This window comes from Pongo pygmaeus, chromosome 6 (genome assembly GCF_028885625.2).
Source record: "Pongo pygmaeus isolate AG05252 chromosome 6, NHGRI_mPonPyg2-v2.0_pri, whole genome shotgun sequence".
NCBI lineage: Eukaryota > Metazoa > Chordata > Mammalia > Primates > Hominidae > Pongo > Pongo pygmaeus.
This window is the reverse complement of record NC_072379.2, coordinates 19,937,180-19,954,397: the sequence shown is the minus strand read 5'-3', so window position 1 is coordinate 19,954,397 and position 17,218 is coordinate 19,937,180. Positions and strand designations below refer to the sequence as shown.

Sequence of the window (17,218 nt, the reverse complement as noted above, 5' to 3'; positions counted from 1 at the left end):
GGTAGATACCCAGTAGTGGGATTGCTGGATCAAATGTAGTTCTCTTTTCAGTTCTTTGAGAAATCTTCCTATTGTTTTCCATAGAGGTTGTGCTCATTTACATTCACACTATAGACTAATAGTGTATAAACATTCTTTTTCTCTACATCCTTGCCAGCATCTTTTTTTTTTCTTTTGACTTTTTAATAATAGCCATTCTGACACATGCCTGAAATCCCAGCTACTCCAGAGGCTGAGGTGGGAGGATCGCTTGAGTCCAAGAGTTTGAGACTAGTCTGGGCAACATAGCGAGACCCTGTCTCTACAGAAAAAAAAAAATTAGCTACACATGGTGGTGCACGCCTGTAGTTCTAGCTACTCAGGAGACTGAGGCAGGAGGATTGCTTGAACCCAGGAGTTCGAGGCTGCAATGAGCTATGATCATACCACTGCACTCCAGCCTGGGTAATAGAGCAAGACACTGTCTCAAAAGAAAAGTGAAGTTTAATTGGAGGACTAACTATACTGTGGAGAGCTAGCTGTACATTTGATCCTCTGTTATCATAACTCCTGGACACCAGTGTGGAAAGAATAAGCTTGTGTTTGTTTGCAAGGTGGTTCTTCCTGCAAGGAATCCTGGTCTTCTGTCCCTTGCTCTGTGATTTTTTAGCTCCAGAGTGAGAGGGAGATAATAGTTGAGATACTATTGGAGAGGTTGGTAGTAGCAGAAGAATGAAAGTGTGTTAAATGAGCAACTTCTTTCAGTCCCTTGAATTCTTCAGAGAATTAGCAGAAGAGAAAATAACGTAAAATCAAGGTGTTTCTTAATGGGACCCTTTAAGAATATCTGAACAGATGTATAAGACTTGAGTATCATTTGCATTGAAACCAAATAATTCACTGTTGTAGGGTCCTTTGAAATAGGGAAGCCCCTTATGAATTTGAGTGAAAATTCCAGATCAGGTTATTGACAGAGGGAGGTGAGACCAGAGAAAAAGGGTCCCTGTGAGCAGCCATAGAAGCTCAATCAGAAATAGCACTCAGGTCCCATACTGTTCTGCAAATCACTGGGAAGGAGAATTTGATCTATTGCACAGAGTAAAATATTTTTCCTAAAGGGTGGGGTGGTTCGACATTCTTTTTTTCTGTATTTCCAGTTCATGCATGTCTTTACTTTTTCATCTGTTGTGAGGACGTTCTGTGGATTCCCTGTGTTTACCAGGGCTGGAGCCTCCAATTCTGGGGCCGGTATCATGCTGGTGTCTCTTGGAGGGAGGCACTGAGTCCTTTTTCTTAGAAAGACTAGAAGTAATGTTCTCCTCAAATCCCTAACCTCAGCCCTTTCTTTACTCTCAGCCTAGCACTCCTTTCTGAGTCTGGGGGGGACTTCCTAGGCCAGGTCTGTCCAGGTGCCACACAGGTTCTTCTCTGAGTGGCAGCTGCCCAGTTCGCCCTGTGGTCACAGTTCCGTCTCCAGCGTTTGCAGCCCAGCCGTCCCATCCTACCAGATGCTGGCTGTCATCAGTTCTCTGGTGGGGCCAGCCAGGCAGAGCAAACAGAGTTGTGGGAACAGTTGTGGTACCAAACTGCAACATTAGATCCTCTCAGCCTTCATTGTAGAAATGTTTAGGAATAAATCCTCCTGTAGGATGATGGCTTGTAAGACTCACCAACCTAACAGGAATTTCCCCAGGAGAAAACTGCTGCTGTCTCGTTTTAGCTTTCTCATTTGGAAACACCTTCCTTCCTTTCCTTCCTTTCCTTCCCTTCCCTCCCTCCCTCCCTCTGTCCCCCTCTCTCTCTCTTTCTCTCTCCCTTCCTTCCTTCTTTCTTTCTTCTCTTTCTTCCTCCCTTCCTCCCTCCCTCCTTCCCTCCCCTCCTCCCTCCTTCCCTCCCTCCCCTGCTCCCTTCTTCCCTGCCTTCTCCTTCCCTTTCTTTCTCCCTTTCTCCCTCCCTCCCTCTCCCTCTCTCTCGCTCTTTCTTTCTCTCTGTCTGTCTCTTTCTCTCTCTCTCTTCCCACCTCCTCTCCTTTCCTTCCTTCTTCCTTTCCTTTCCTTTCCTTTGTTTCTTTTTGTTTTGAGAGGCAGTCTTGCTCTGTCGCCCAGGCTGGAGTACAGTGATGCCATCATAGTTGACTGCAGCCTTGAACTCCTGAGCTCAAGTGATCCTCCTGCCTCAGCCTCCAGAATAGCTGGGACTACATGCGTGTGACACCATGCACAACTGATTTCTAAATTTTTTGTAGAAACAGGGTCTCACTATGCTGTTACAGGCTGGTCTTGAACTCTTGGACTCAAGTGATCCTCCCATCCTCCCACCTCGGCCTCCCAAATACTGAGGTTTCAGGCACGAGCCACTGCCCCCAGCCTAAAATATTCTTTTAAGTGCATAAGTAAAAGATTTGTGGTTAAACTTTTAAAGATAAGCAAATAGAAGAAAATTAAATTCACTCGTAATCCCACTGACCCCAGAGGTAATCATTGATGACAGTTTCAGGCTAAAATGTCCCAGAGTCTGCATTTGTGTGGATGTTGTGTGTCTTTACTCTGTATTCCCCTCTTTATTATCTGAAGGGGTTGCAGCGTCCATTCCTAAATGAACTGTTTTTTCACTTAATATCCTGTGAATGTTTCTATGTTATTAAGTTGGTGCAAAAGTAATTGCGGTTTTTGCCGTTACTTTCAATGGCAAAAACCGTAATTACTTTTGCACCAACCTAATATTACATATTCTCCCACTTCAGCATTTTCAATGAATTCATCATAGTCCACAAATGGGTGTGCCACGTGTTGTTTTCAATTTCACTATTGAAAAATATTGCACATCTGTAAGTATTTTTTTAAGGACAAATTCTTTTTTTTTCTTTTCTTTTCTTTTTTTTTTTTTTTCAAAGACATAATCTGTCACCCAGGCTGGAGTGCAGTGGTGCAATCTCAGCTCACTGCAAACTCCACCTCCTGGGTTCAAGCAATTCTCCTGCCTCAGCCTCCTGAGGAGCTGGACTTACAGGTGCCTGCCACCATGCCTGGCTAGTTTTTGTATTTTTTTTTTTAGTAGAGACGGGGTTTCACCATGTTGGCCAGGCTGGTCTTGAACTGTTGACCTCAAGTGATCCTCCTGCCTCAGTCTCCCAAAGTGCTGGGATTACAGGCATGATTCACGCCTGGCCGGAGAAATTCTTAGAAGAGGAATTATCAGGTCCACAATTTGCAGACTTTCTTCAAACTTTTTCCTATTTTCATTTCCAGCAGCAATGAAAAGAGGCTTTATTTCTATACATCCTCACCAATGTCTGCTATTGGTGTTGTTTTTTGAAAATTTTTTTTTTTTAGAGACAGGGTCTCACTGTGTCACACAGGCTGGAATACAGTGGTATGGTCATGGCTCACTGCAGCCTCGAACTCCTGGGCTGAAGCAATCCTCCCTTCTCAGCCTCCCGAGTAGCTGGGACTACAGGCATCCACCACCACACCATCTAATTTTTTTATTTTTGTAGAGACAGGATCTTGCTGTGTTTTCCAGGCTGGTCCCGAACTCCCGGGCTCAAGTGATCTTCCCGCCTCGGCCGCTGTTTTTCAAAATTTGACAGCTAAAGTGGTTTTGTGTTGGTGTTTTAGCTTGGATTTCTGAGATTATAAGCGAGCACATACGTTTTGTTTTCATATACTTATTGACTGTTCGATTTTTCCTTTTGTGAATTGCACATCGATGTTTTTATGTCTGTTCATTGATCAAGGTTTTTTAAAAAATGTTTTTTAAAGAATTGTAGTGGAAAGAATAGTAGCCTTTATTACATGTTGCAAAATTTTCTATGTTTGCTCTTTATCCCTTTATTTCTTTAGTATTACTTTTAACTTAGTGTTTATTATTAAAAATTATTTTTATAGTTACAGGGTCTCACTCTGTCACCGAGGCTGGGGTGCAGTGGTGCGATCATAGCTCACTGCTACCTTGAACCCCTGGGCTTAAGTGATCCTCCTGCCTCAGCCTGCCAAGTAGCTGGGACCACAGGTGTGTGCCATCATGTCCAGCTAATTAATTTTTTTTTTTTTTTTTTTGTAGAGATGGGTCTCACTGTGTTGCCCAGGCTGGTCTTGAACTCCGGCCTCAAGTGATCCTCTAGCCTTGGTCTCCAAAAGTGCTGGGATTACAGGTGTGAGCCACTGTACCCAGCCTAGAGTTTTTTTTTTTTTAAACAAAATGTTTTATTATTTCTTTTTAAATATTTAAGTTTTGGAATCATGTTTAGAAAATTCCTCCCCATCCCTGAGATTACACAAATACTTACCTCTGCATTCTTTTAAAAATTAAAAAATATGGCCGGGCACGGTGGCTCACGCCTGTCATCCCAGCACTTTGGGCAGCCAAGGTGGGCAGATCACCAGAGGTCAGGAGTTCGAGCCTGGCCAATATGGTGAAACCCTGTCTCTACTAAAAATACAAAAATTAGCCAGGTGTGGTCCTGGGCACCTGTATTTCCAGCTACTCGGGAGGCTGAGATAGGAGAATCACTTGAACTCGGGAGGCAGAGATTGCGGTGAGCCAAAATTGTGCCACTGCACTGCAGCCTGGGTGACAGAATGAGACTCCGTCTCAAAAAAAAAAAAAAGTATGTATATACACTATGTTAACATATATATATATATATATGTTAACATAGTTTATTGCACATAGCTTAGAAATTGAATAGTATTAAATGGCTCTTTACACAAAGTGGCGTCCCTTGCTGCCCTGGGGAAGTGTGCTGGAAAGCAGGAATCAGGCGTAGGCTCAGCTGCTGGAATTCTGCCATCAGGGAGGGGGATGGTGGCAGAGGGCTCCTTGATTCTGTGCACAGACTAGCGCCCCCTCCTTGCCCTCAGTCGACCGACACCTCACTCCAGCCCTGCGCTGGGCCTGGTTTGTCCTCTTACTCATTGCTGGCAAGGCTGGCCTGCAGGCTTCCAGGAACACAGGCATAGGGGCAATGTGCTGACTCCATGGGTGAGGGACGGGGTGTCTGCCCTTGATCCTGGCCTCCTGTGCCATCAGCTACTCCCCAGTGTCCCCTGTGGCTCTCAGGGTCTGAAGCCTGTTGTCTGGCTCATTCCTGGTGTAGACCCACAATAGGTACAGAATTTGTCTACCCTGTGGTTACCATTCCCTCTTCTTTGTGCCTTCCACATCTCCTTTGAAATCTCTCCCTTCCCTTCCTCTGTTTCCTTGTGGTTTACAGGGGAGTATCTCCCTTGCCTCTCTGTTCTTTATTCTTATTTTAGCAGTGTTGAGGTAAAGAGGGGAAAATGAATGAGTTCAGCTTGCCAGTTATTAGCCAGAAGTCTAATATATAGTCCCATCATTAAATTTTTTAATCCAGGCTGGGCATGGTGCCTCACACAAGTAATCCCAGCACTTTAGGAGGCCAAGGTGGGAGGATCGCTTGAGCCCAGGAGTTTGAGACCAGCCTGGGCAACACAGTGAGACCTCATCTCTACAAAAAATACAAAAAAATGAGCCAGGCATGGTGGTGCGCACTTGTAGTCTCAGCTACTCTGGAGGCTGAGTTGGGAGCTTTTGCTTGAGCCCTGGAGCCATAGGCTGCAGTGAGCTGAGATTGTATCACTCCAGTTCAGCCTGGGTGACACAGTGATACTCTGTCTCAAAGAATTTTTTTTTTTCTTAATACAACCAGTATTAATTTGGCTATGGTAGGATATAGGGATATAAGTTTATTGTTATTTTTTTCCAGATGTTTTTCGATTTTCCCAATAATGCTTACCAAATAATCCATTCACTGATTTAGAAATGTTGTTTTTGTTAGGTACTGAATTACCATACTCATCTGGGTTGACCTCTGAATCTTTTGTTTCTTCTCCATTCTCCCATCCATTCTTTTTCCAGTGCCCCCTGGTTTAATTTTAGTAACTTTAACGTTTATGATTGGCCAGGTAAAGTGGCTCGTGCCTGTAATCCCAGCACTTTGGGAGGCTGACGTGGTCGGATCACCTGAGGTCAGGAGTTCGAGACCAGCCTGGCCAACATGGTGAAACCCTGTCTCTACTAAAAACACAAAAATTAACGGGTGTGGTGGTGCATGCCTGTAGTCCCAGCTACTTCGGAGGCTGAGGCAGGAGAATCATTTGAACCCGGGAGTGGAGGTTGCAGTGAGCCGAGATTGTACCACTGCACTCCAGTCTGGGCAACAGAATGAGATTGTATCTCAAAAAAAAAAAAAAAAAATTATGATAGGGCAAATGTTCCCTTATTCTCTCTTCTATTTTAAAATTATCCATATTTTTTTTCAATAGAGAAATAATCATGATCTTTATGGTCACTATTTTTCTAGTTGTCCCAAATCTTTCAACTTGTCATAACTGTTTGTTTTCCTTTTAAATGATGCCATTGTCCTTCTTTCTTTGACTTACTTGTCCTTTCTGAATTTTCTAAACCTGAGGCATCTTTTCCAAAGTTGCATTTTGAATTTGCAAAAGAAAAAATATCTCCTAGCACGAGGATCTCTTGGTATACATGGCTCACCTGCAACCCAATTTTCTGCCCCCTCAAATGCAAAGTGGCCCAGCGCTGTCTGTCCTGGGGCACATGGCTTATAGGTATAACGTGGGGTGAACAACAAAATCCAAAATATTATAGGGAAAGTCACTTGCTTTTTTTTTTTTTTTCTGAGATGAAGTCTCACTCTGTTGTCTAGGCTGGATTGCAATGGCTCACTGCAACCTCTGCCTGCTAGGTTCAAGTGATTCTCCTGCCTCAGTCTCCCGAGTAGCTGGGATTACAGATATGCACCACCACACCCTGCTAATTCTTATATTTTTAGTAGAGACGAGGTTTCACCATGTTGGCTAGGCTGGTCTCGAACTCCTGACCTCAAGTGATACTCTGGCCTCAGCCTCCCAAAGTGCTGTGATTACAGGTGTGAGCCACTGCGCCCAGCCTGGGAGTGACTTGTTGAAACCAGAATGCTTCTTGTAGTCTAGGGCAGGTGGCTTTTAGCAATGTCCAGAAATGTCAACAGTATCCCTTGGGGATGTGGATCTTACTCAGCTGGAAATGGCATCTGTGGCAGGTTGCTTCTGCCACTGGGTCTTGGAAGCCACTGTTGTTTTCCTCTTCCTTCTTTCCCATCACTCTCCCATGCTCATTTCTTGGATCTTTCTTGTTTCTTTGGATCATTCCTATTTTTCTTCAAAGTCCGAGCCTTGCTATGGCATTCAGACCCTTCACAGATCACGTTACTCTGCTTGAAATACAGGTGATGGCCAGGTGCGGTGGTGGCTCACGCCTGTAATCTCAGCACTTTGGGAGGCTGAGGCAGGTGGATCACTTGAGCTCAGGAGTTCGAGACCAGCCCGGGCAACATGGCAAAACCCCATCTCTACCAAAAAAAAAGAAAAAATTTAGCCGGGCGTGGTGGCATGTACCTGTAGTCCCAGCTACTTGGGAGGCTGAGGTGGGAGGATTGCTCGAGCCTGGGAGGTCGAGGCTGCAGTGAGCCGAGATCGAGCCACTGGACTCTAGCCTGGGCAACAGAGTGAGACCTTGTCTCAAAAAAAAAAAAAAAAAAAAAAAAGAAAAGGAAAAAAAGAAATACGTTTGATCCTTCCACAATGCAAGGTTGGGGTGTTGACCCTCTGCACAGTAAAAAATTCACGTAACTTTTGACTCCCCCCAGAACTTAATTACTAATAGCCTACTGTTGACTGGAAGCTTTACCAATAATATAAACAGGTAATTAACACATATTTTGTGTATTTGATGTATTATATGTTGTGTTCTTACAGTCAAGTAAAATGAAATGTTATTAGTAAAAGAAAATGTTATTAAGGAAACCATATAGAAGAGAAAATCCATTTATTACTATTCATTAAATGGAAATGGGTCATCATAGAGGTCTTCATCCTCATCATCTTCGCGTTGAGTAGACTGAAGAGGAGGAGGAGGGGGCTGGTCTTGTTCCCCAAGGGGTGGCAGAGTCGGAAGAGGTGGAGGAGGTGGGAAGGGATGCAGGAGAGAAAGGCACACTTGGCATAACTTGAAAAAAATCCATGCGTAAGTAGACCTGTGCCGTTCAATGTCATATTGTTTAAGGATCCACTGTATATATATATTTTCTTCTTCTTTTTTTTTTTTTTTGAGACGGAGTCTTGCTCTGTCGCCAGGCTGGTGTGCAGTGGCGTAATCTCGGCTCACTGCAACCTCCACTTCCTGGGTTCAAGCGATTCTCCTGCCTCAGTGTCCTGAGTTGCTGGGATTACAGGTGCCCACCACCACGCCCGGCTAATTTTGTATTTTTAGTAGAGATAGGGTTTCACCATGTTGACCAAGCTGGTCTGGAACTCCCGGCCTCAGGTGATCCACTCATCTCGGCCTCCCAAAGTGCTTGGATTATAGGCATGAGCCACCATGCCTGGCCTGCTCTTGCATTTTGATGTAGATGTCACCAGATGCATCAGATGTCCACTGCCACGCCATGCCAGCACATGGCTGAAAGCTGGCACTACCCAAGGTATTGTCTAAATGGCACTAGGGTGATGCAAATATAACCATGGAAGCCAAGATTCCTATTGTTCTGCCCCGTTCCTTGTCTACTGATATTAGCACTGCTGCATCTAGGCCATTGCCATTGTTATTAAGCAGTCATTGTTATTAGGTAGTATCTCGAATGCCAAGAGCTGGATGCATTATCTTCTGAACACATACCAGCCTCTGTGATAAGTATCTTCTGGATCATATCGATTAACCCTCACAATGGCTCAATGAGGTAGATACCTTACAACTCCCATTTGATCCATGGCAAAACTAAGATGGAGAAGCATTGCGCTGTCTAGGGTTTTTCAGAGCCAGGACTGGGTCAGGGGGCTTTTTGGCTTGAAAACCAGACCAATCTACTAGGCTGCCTCTCTTTGTATATCTAGAGACCTAAGGGTTGCAGAAATCCTCCTTCCTGAGCAAGTCCTTGAGCAGGACGTTATAACAGTCAGCTAGTAGCCATGAGTAGTCAGAGAATGAAGACGTGGAGGGCAGTGTGGGGGCATCCCTGGGGGATGCTGGCGGACCGATGTGACAGGGTGCAGTGCTCAGGGAAGAGAATGCTGGCAGGGCCTTCTTGGAGGGCATTGGAGTTTGTCCAGGCTTGCCCTTGGCCCTGGATAGCCTTGAAGCGGGAAGCACAGGTAAAGTTTCTCATTCAAAGTCAGCAGATCTCCCTGGACCTGGTGATGAAGGAAGGTCATTTCAGGAGAGAGTAGAGAGAAAATGACTAAATGAGGTTGGCTTTTGGACCTCTTTGGCTTGGAGCAGAGTGTGGGAAGTGGTCCAGCGCTGTCTTTCTTGGCCGGCTGTGGGACAGGAGACGACAGTGCACAGCAGGGGACCTTGTACTTGTGCTTGTTTTGCCTCTCCCTGCCCTTCCCCGCTTGCCACTTCTGATTCATCAGCTTCCCTCCCATGCCCTCCGCCAAGGGCTCTTGAAGGTGGCTTCCCTCCCTTGGTCACGCACGTTGCTGTTCCTTGAGTCCCTTGTAACCCTTGTGAGCCCCCCTCCCCTATTCTTTTCTGTAGCGCCTTTGACACCTGCTAGGGCTGTTTCCGGGCCACAGGACCTTGCACGGGACATGTGCTCCATCAGAAGAGAGGGGTCCATTCCTGAGTTCCTTGGGACCCTTTTGAGTCCCTTCTTGGGTGTCATTGGATTTATTTGCACACAGAGTGATGTGTGTATTTCAAAGAGTGGAGGCCCTGGCTCAGAATGTGACTTCAGAAAGATGAACAGGACCGGCATGGATTTCTAGGATAAATGAATGCCTTTAGTTGTGATGAATGCCTTTAGTTGTATCTTCTCCATCTGGCTCAGGATGAGTTCTGAATAGTCTCCCTCCCGTAGAGCCTCCCTCCAGGTTCCTGGCTTCGGTGAGAAAATGAAAAAGGCAGGCTATAGAGCTTGTGCAAGCTGTTGCCTCTGGAGCTAAACTGCCTGGTCTACCATTTACTAACTCTGCAGTTTTGAACCAGTTATTTAATTGGCCTGTGCTCCATTTCCCCATCTATAAAATGAGGATAAGGTATAACTGAGACATTACTTAACATTGCCTAGAATTGCCTGGCACATAGTGAGCCCTCTAAAAATGTTTACTATTTCATGCATGAGTTAGCTGCATGAAATTTCATGCAAAATTTTCCTTTGGTACTTGCATACGTGCCAGGTGGGAATGATCCCCAGGGAAGCTTCTAGAATCATTATGACTCCATGAAAGTTCTTCACCCAAGTTTTTTTATTGTTCTGCCCCCACTGACTTCGAGGTTGTGTTTTGTTCCGGGAAGGAACTAAGAGGAGGGTCCCAGCTGACAGGAGAAGCAAAAGGCAGAGACCAAAAAAAATGAACACAACCTAACCCAAGAGGGTGAGTTCACCAGAAGGACACGGGAGGATGGTAGCTCTGGGGGACTGATCATTTTATGTCATCTGCAGTGTTTTCATTGCAGTTCCCAGGGGGACAGGATCCCTCATATCATTCATTCATTCATTCATTCATTCGTGCATTCAGCAAACATTTTCAAATATTCCTTCTACATCTGACATTGGGCTTGACACTCGGAGGGCATTGCGTCCAAGCAGCTCAAGGTTTGGTAGTACTTTGTGGATTTCTTTCTTTCTTTCTTTCCTTTCTTTCCTTTCTCTCTCTCTCTCTCTCTCTTTTTCTTAGACAGAGTCTCACTCTGTGGCCCAGGCTGGAGTGCAGTGGTACGATCTCAGCCCACTGCAACCTCCTTCTCCCTGGTTCAAATGATCTTTGTGCCTTGGCCTCCCAAGTAGCTGAAATTACAGGTGTGGTGTACCACCATGCCTGGCTAATTTTTGTATTTTTAGTAGAGGTAAGGTTTTGCCATATTGGCCAGGATGGCCTCAAACTCCTGACCTCAAGCAATCCACTTGCCTCGGCCTCCCAAAGTCCTGGGATTACAGGTGTGAGCCACTGCACCCAGCCGTAGTTTGTAGATTTCTGTTGTTTTGTTTATTATGCATCTTGAGCAAAGAAAAGTTCTAATTTCTTGTAGCAGATTTCTGTCCATCACCGTGTCTTTGTGGAGGTTAGTGAGTGAGAGGACTCACGAAATGTCCTTCTGGTGAACTCACCCTCTTGGGTAAGGTTGTGTTCATTTTTTTTTTTTGTCTCTGCCTTTTGCTTCTCCTGTCATCTGGGACCCTCCTCTTGCCAGCAGATGTCCTGAGGCAATAGCCGTCTTTCATTCATTGTCCTCTGCCCGGCTGTTGGGATGATCTTGTGTCCTGCTGGTGACATCCCTGTTGCCGGCTGCTCTCTGCAGGGCACTAGTGTCTGGGTCTGCATTGGGAAGTCTGTGACCAGCGTCACCTCCCCACAGCACCTGCACCAGAGGCTCAGCCAGGAGGTTGCTTCTAGTCGCCACTCTGCTGTCTTTGAATATGCGTAGCTCTCAGGCAATCACATTGCCCAGATAATATCATATCACAGCTGTTCTGCAAGCTTTGCGAGGACATAGGCTGTGACTTCTACTGTGATACCATCCAGGGATCACAGCTCATTAGATGGCGTTAAATGCCCACTGCACGAGTGACCGAATGAATGAACTGACCTCTCTTGCGGCCAGATGGGCTTCAGACTTCATAGGGCGTGCCCTCAGTTTTATGGCAGAATGAGAAGAAACCTCAGGAAAAAATAATGCAATCTTTGTCCTCAGTGCTGTAGTCTTACTTCCAAACATTCTCAGGCTGTCAACTCAAAAATAACACGTAAGTTTCAAACGGCTTTCCATCTGAATGATGGATTGAACGAATATAATTTACATGCTATTCATTTTATGTTAATTGGCCAAAATGAAGCCAATCTCCAGAGGTCCTGTACCTTTCTGCTTGAATCTCTTAAAAGCCTCTTCTGCTGAGATAGGGCTAATTTGAGTTTAAAAAAAAATTACAAAAGCAAAAACCAAAAACTGAAGTCTGGCTAGGGCCCCTGCCTGACTTTGTCTGTCTTCAATCATATTTGCTGTCAACCTGGTTAGTGCTGTGGATTTGAACTGTGTCCCCCAACCCCAAATTCACATGTTGAGGCTCTTCCTCTCTTCCGTGTGATGCTAATCTGGAGATGGGGTTTTGAAAGTGTCAACGAAAAGAGTCAGACTCTGTAAAATACCTGAAAATATTTATTCTGAGCTAAATAGGAGTGACCATGGCCCGAGACACAGCCCTCAAGAGGTCCTGAGAACAGGTGCCCATAGTGGTCAGGGCACGGCTTAGTTTTATACATTTTAGGGAGGGATGAGACATCAATCAAATACATTTAAGAAATATAATAGTTTGGTCCAGAAAGAGGGGATAACTCAAAATGGGGGCTTCCAGGCTATAGGTAAATTTAAACATTTTCTTCTTTTTTTTTCTTTCTTTCTTTCTTTTTTTTTTTTTTAAGAGCAGTAGTGAGACTTTATTTAAAAGCTTTAGAACAGTAGGAAAAGAAAAGAAGGAAAGTACAGATTGGAAGGCCAGGTGGGCGACTGGAGAAACCAAGTACACCATAAATTTAAACGTCTTCTGATTGACAATTGGTTGAGTTTGTCTAAACACTGGGTTCCGTAGAAAGGAAATGTTTAGGTTAAGATAAAAGACTGTGGAGACCAAGGTTCTTCTGAAGTCTTATAGTGGCTGCCCTTAGAGACAGATAGATAGATGACAAATGTTTTCTATTCAGACCTTTAAGAAAGTGCTAGACTCTTACTTAATCTCTTTAGGATTGGGAGGGCCTGGAAAAAAAGATCTAGCTATGTGAATAGAGATTCTTCACAGATGCACATTTTCCCCCACAAAGGACAGCTTTGCAGGACCATTTCAAAATATGGCAAAGAAACATGTTTTGGGGTAAAATTGTTTGATTTTCTTCCTCGTCTTGTCATGTTATGCCAGTGTCAGGTTGGAAAGTAAGTCATGATATACAAGATTAAATAAAACCCATCTGACGAGCATTTATGGTTTGTAGGGCATGACTCCTTAGACCGCTTAGATAGGAATTTGGGCAAGGTAACTTTAGTCCTCAGGAGGTAATTAGGTTTACATGATGTCTTGAGGGTGGGTCCCTCATGATGGAATTTAGTGCCCTTTTAAGTAGAGATAGCAGAGAGCTTGCTCTCTCTGCCTCTTTCTGTCTCTTCCCCACCATGTGAGGACAGAGCAAGAAGGTGGCCGTTTGTAAGCCAGGAAGAGAGCCCTTATCAGAACCTGACCGTGTTGACCTCTTGATCTTAGACTTCCAGCCTTCCGGCTATGAGAAAATTAATTTCTGTTGTTTAAGCCACCCCGTCTGTAGTCTTTTGTTATGGTAACCTGAGCAAACTAAGCTACTGAAGTCTTAAAACTGCTGTTCTAGAGAACTCTCAACAATCAATGTTGGGTACAGTGTGCAGTTATTTTCTGTAGATCAAATAATCCCTGACCTCTCACCGTCTTGAGAGAGGCCTCAGCCAACAGGATTCTCTCAAACTTTGCAGAAAGCTGTCTAAGGCTCTCAGTTTGATACAGGTGTCTGAACAGCTAGAAGTGTATGGTGGACTTAGCAGGACCACTTTACGTGGGGATCTTGAAGGAAGTTACATAGAGATTGATCACAATTAAATCCTTCCATATGCAACTTATTAATTAAAAGAGATCAAAACAGCCTTAAGAAGGAGCCTTAACAAGCAGTGGAACTTTTTGTGTAATTACTTTCAGAAAGAACAACTCGAAATCATCTGCCAAAAGCATTCCTGTCGGCAGGCCAGCGCCGGCATCCTTGTGAAGCTGGTGCAGAGTTTCTTCCAGCAGGAGCGTTCATCTAATTACCTGAAGGTTTGCAATCCTCCGCAATTCTCTGGGGGCCAGTCCCAATCAAAATCAAAATTGGGATGGGAGGCACATGTCTGTCCTGGCTGACACAGCCAGTTGTTAACACGGGCCCTTAAAGGCTTCCGACCCAGGCTGTCTTTGGAGGCCTGGGCTGCAGACAGCAGGTCACACGCGAGGCTGCAGGTCACTCTAGCCGTGGCCATGAGACAGCCTTGGTCCTGTCTGAGGGCTTCCTGGGGCCTTACTCCCACGTGGAGGAAATTCCAGCCAGGCTCTTTCATTTGTAAAATCATTTTAATTTCTCTCTAGCTGTAAAAATGAAATAGACCCATGGCACTAAGTGTGGAGAAGTTAAACAACTAAGTATACAATGACGGTAAGTTCATCACTCAACAATAACTAGTATTTACATTTTGGTTTATATCCTTTGAAGAACTTTATATAGCTGTATAAATATATATGTATGTGGCTAGGTAGTCCAGGTAATTATATTTATATAGTTGTGATTATGCCCTACATAGGATTTTATGGCCTGACCTAATAAAAGTAATATAAGAATAGAATAATAAAAAAACAATATAAGTAGAGATAGATGTAAAAGAGACACTGGCAGCTATCCCCCCCATGTCAGAGGCAAGCATTTTAAGCCATTTTTCATCTAATTGATTCTGGTGGATGAAATCACTCCAAGTAAAGTACTTACTTGATTTTTTTTAAAATTCATTTTAATTTTGCAGAGATGGGATCTTGCTATTGTTGCCCAGGCTGGCCTGGAACTCCTGGGCTCAAGCAATCCCCCCTTCCTGGCCCCCGAACACCTTGGCCTCCCAAAGTGCTGGGATTACAGGCATGAGCCACTGTGCCCAACCTTATGTGGTTTTGAGCCTCCACTTGAAATGGGATCTCTCCATCCTCTCCTTTGAAAGACAGGAAGAACATGGAGTCTTTCCCCTTTCCCATCCCAGTCTCTGCCAGTCACATTTTTATTTTTCCAATCTGAATTGAATAGCTTTATTGCTTTAGCTCATAAACTTAAGTCTTTCTTTATTAACTTGAAACCATACCTTTGGACCTCCCAGTCTGAAAGGCGATGGTTTGAGGGGAGGGCTTAGCACCTCTTCATTTCTTTCTTCTTTTTTGCAACTTGTTTTCTGTATTACTGACTCTTACAGTGGCAGGCACTTACATTTGTTCTCTATCTGAAATTTCCATGATTCTCCTATTAATTTCAAATTCAAAACCAAAGATTTTGTGAATATGAATACTATGATTATGTAAATAATTACTCACTGCAGAAACAAATATGATATAAGTAATCTCATAACATTTACTTTTTATTTTCTCGAGACACAGTCTTGCTCTGTCACCCAGATGGGAGTACAAGTGGCATGATCATAGCTCACTAAGCCTTGATCTCCTGGGCTCAAGGAATCCTCCTGCCTCGGCCTCCCAAAGTGTTGGGATTACAGATGTGAGCCAGCACACCCCACCTAGTGCTGTAACATTTATAGGAGAAAAGGATAAATAAATTGGAAAAAAAGAGGGAAGGAGGGAGGGCGAGCCCACTCTCATTGTATTTATTTGATATTTGATATTGATGCTGGCTTCTCCTTCTCACTAAGTGTATGCAGTTTCTTTTTTTTTTCTTTTTTTTTGAGACGGAGTTTCGCTCTTGTTGCCCAGGCTGGAGTGCAATGGAGTGATCTTGGCTCACCGCAGCCTCTGCCTCCCGGGTTCAAGCGATTGTCCTGTCTCAGCCTCCCAAGTAGCTGGGATTACAGGCATCCCTCACCATGCCTGGCTTGTATTTTTAGTAGAGACAGGGTTTCTCCATGTTGGTCAGGCTGGTCTTGAACTCCCGACCTCAGGTGATCTGCCCACCTGGTATGCAGTTTCTTTAATGCACTGATGCTGGAAGTTCACTTCTTCCTGCCCTCCTTGGCACTGATTTACAACACCTGCTCCCACTGTGGTCTTCTGGGCTCTCACCTCATTGTTAGAATCCATCTCATGAATTAGATCTCATTTTCTCTCACTTCTTGGATTCCTTTTGCATGTTGCTGCAATAATTCACTGAGTGATTCTTTTTAAGTGATGTCTATGAATTGTAAAATTCCTTTTCTTTTTTTTTGAGACAGGGTCTCGCTTTGTCACCAGGTTAGAGTGCAATGGCACAATCATAGCCCACTGCAGCCTTGAACTCCTGGGCTCAAGGGATCCTTCTGCCTCAGTCTCTATGGTAACTGGGACTACAGATGCATGCCACCAGGCCCAGATTCTTTTCGTGTTTTTTTTTTTTCTTTTGAGACCCTCACTCTCTCTCCAAGCCTGGAGTGCAGTGGCGCGATCTCGGCTCAATGCAACATCCGCCGCCTCCTGGGCTCAAGCAATTCTCGTGCCTCAGTCTCCCGAGTAGCTGGGACTACAGGTGCCCACCATCACACCTGACTAATTTTTTGTGTTTTTAGTAGAGACGGGGTTTCACCATGTTGGCCAGGCTGGTCATGAACTCCTGACCTCAAGTGATCCACCTGCCTCGGCCTCCCAAAGTGCTGGGATTACAGGTGTGAGCCACTGCGCTCATCCTGTTTTCGTATTTTTTGTAGGGATGGGGGCTTGGTATGCTGGCTATTCTGGAATGCCTGCGCCTCCCAAAGTACTGGGATTACAGGCCTGAGCCACCACGCCCAGCCAAATTGTAAACTTTCTAAGCCCCAGTCTTGATTGGATTTTGACTGGGTGTAAATTAGTTTTCCCTGTGATGTCCAGACCACTTGCTCCACTGTCATCTCGTGTCTGATGATGCTGATGTGCAGTTTAACGTCAGCGTGATCGCCATTCATTAAAACGTTGTCCGTTCCTTCCTCTAGGGCTTTAGGTGCTTTCTTTAATTCTGATGTTCTGAAATTTTATGAGGTTTGGCTCTTTGTGGGTCTTTTCATTTATCCCATATAGCAGCTGACAGGCGTTTTCAGTCTCAAGCTTCATCTCGTCTGCTCTGGGAATTTCTCTTGTATTATTTCCTCTCTGTGGTTTCTGTTCTCTTGTTCTGAAACGCATCTGCAGTAATTCACTGTGTATACAGTTTGAATTTTCTCTCCTATTTCATCAGTTTTTTAAACTTCCTTAAATTCCTCATCTCAGACTGTTTTTTTAGCAGCCTCTCAGCTCTCCCTGAAGCATTACATTAACATTCTTCCAAGGTCTCTTTTTTCCAGAATCATCCTTGCTGTGTCTGGGGTCACCTTTTCTGTCCTGCTTGTGGGTGACACTGGTTTTCTTGAAGTGTCTGGAAATCCTTGTTTGGTCATTGCCATTCCTGGCGTTTCTGAATGTGATGGGCTGTGATAAGAGGCAGATTTTAGTAGCAGCCTTTCTCTCTGAATGAGACCA

At 44.5% G+C, this 17,218-nt stretch overlaps 1 protein-coding gene across 6 annotated transcripts in view; it reads left to right on the top strand.

The window, feature by feature from the left end:
• Nucleotides 1-17,218, top strand: part of CALN1 (calneuron 1) — a 668,056-nt gene that overhangs the window by 129,530 nt on the left and 521,308 nt on the right. The window contains exon 1 of one of the 6 annotated variants that reach the window (XM_063668308.1): nt 14,152-14,201. The exons of the other annotated variants lie outside the window; for them this stretch is intronic. The gene's annotated coding sequence lies outside the window, so the exon portion shown is untranslated. Of the gene's footprint in view, nt 1-14,151; nt 14,202-17,218 lie in introns of those variants that run through there. 6 annotated transcript variants of the gene reach the window in all.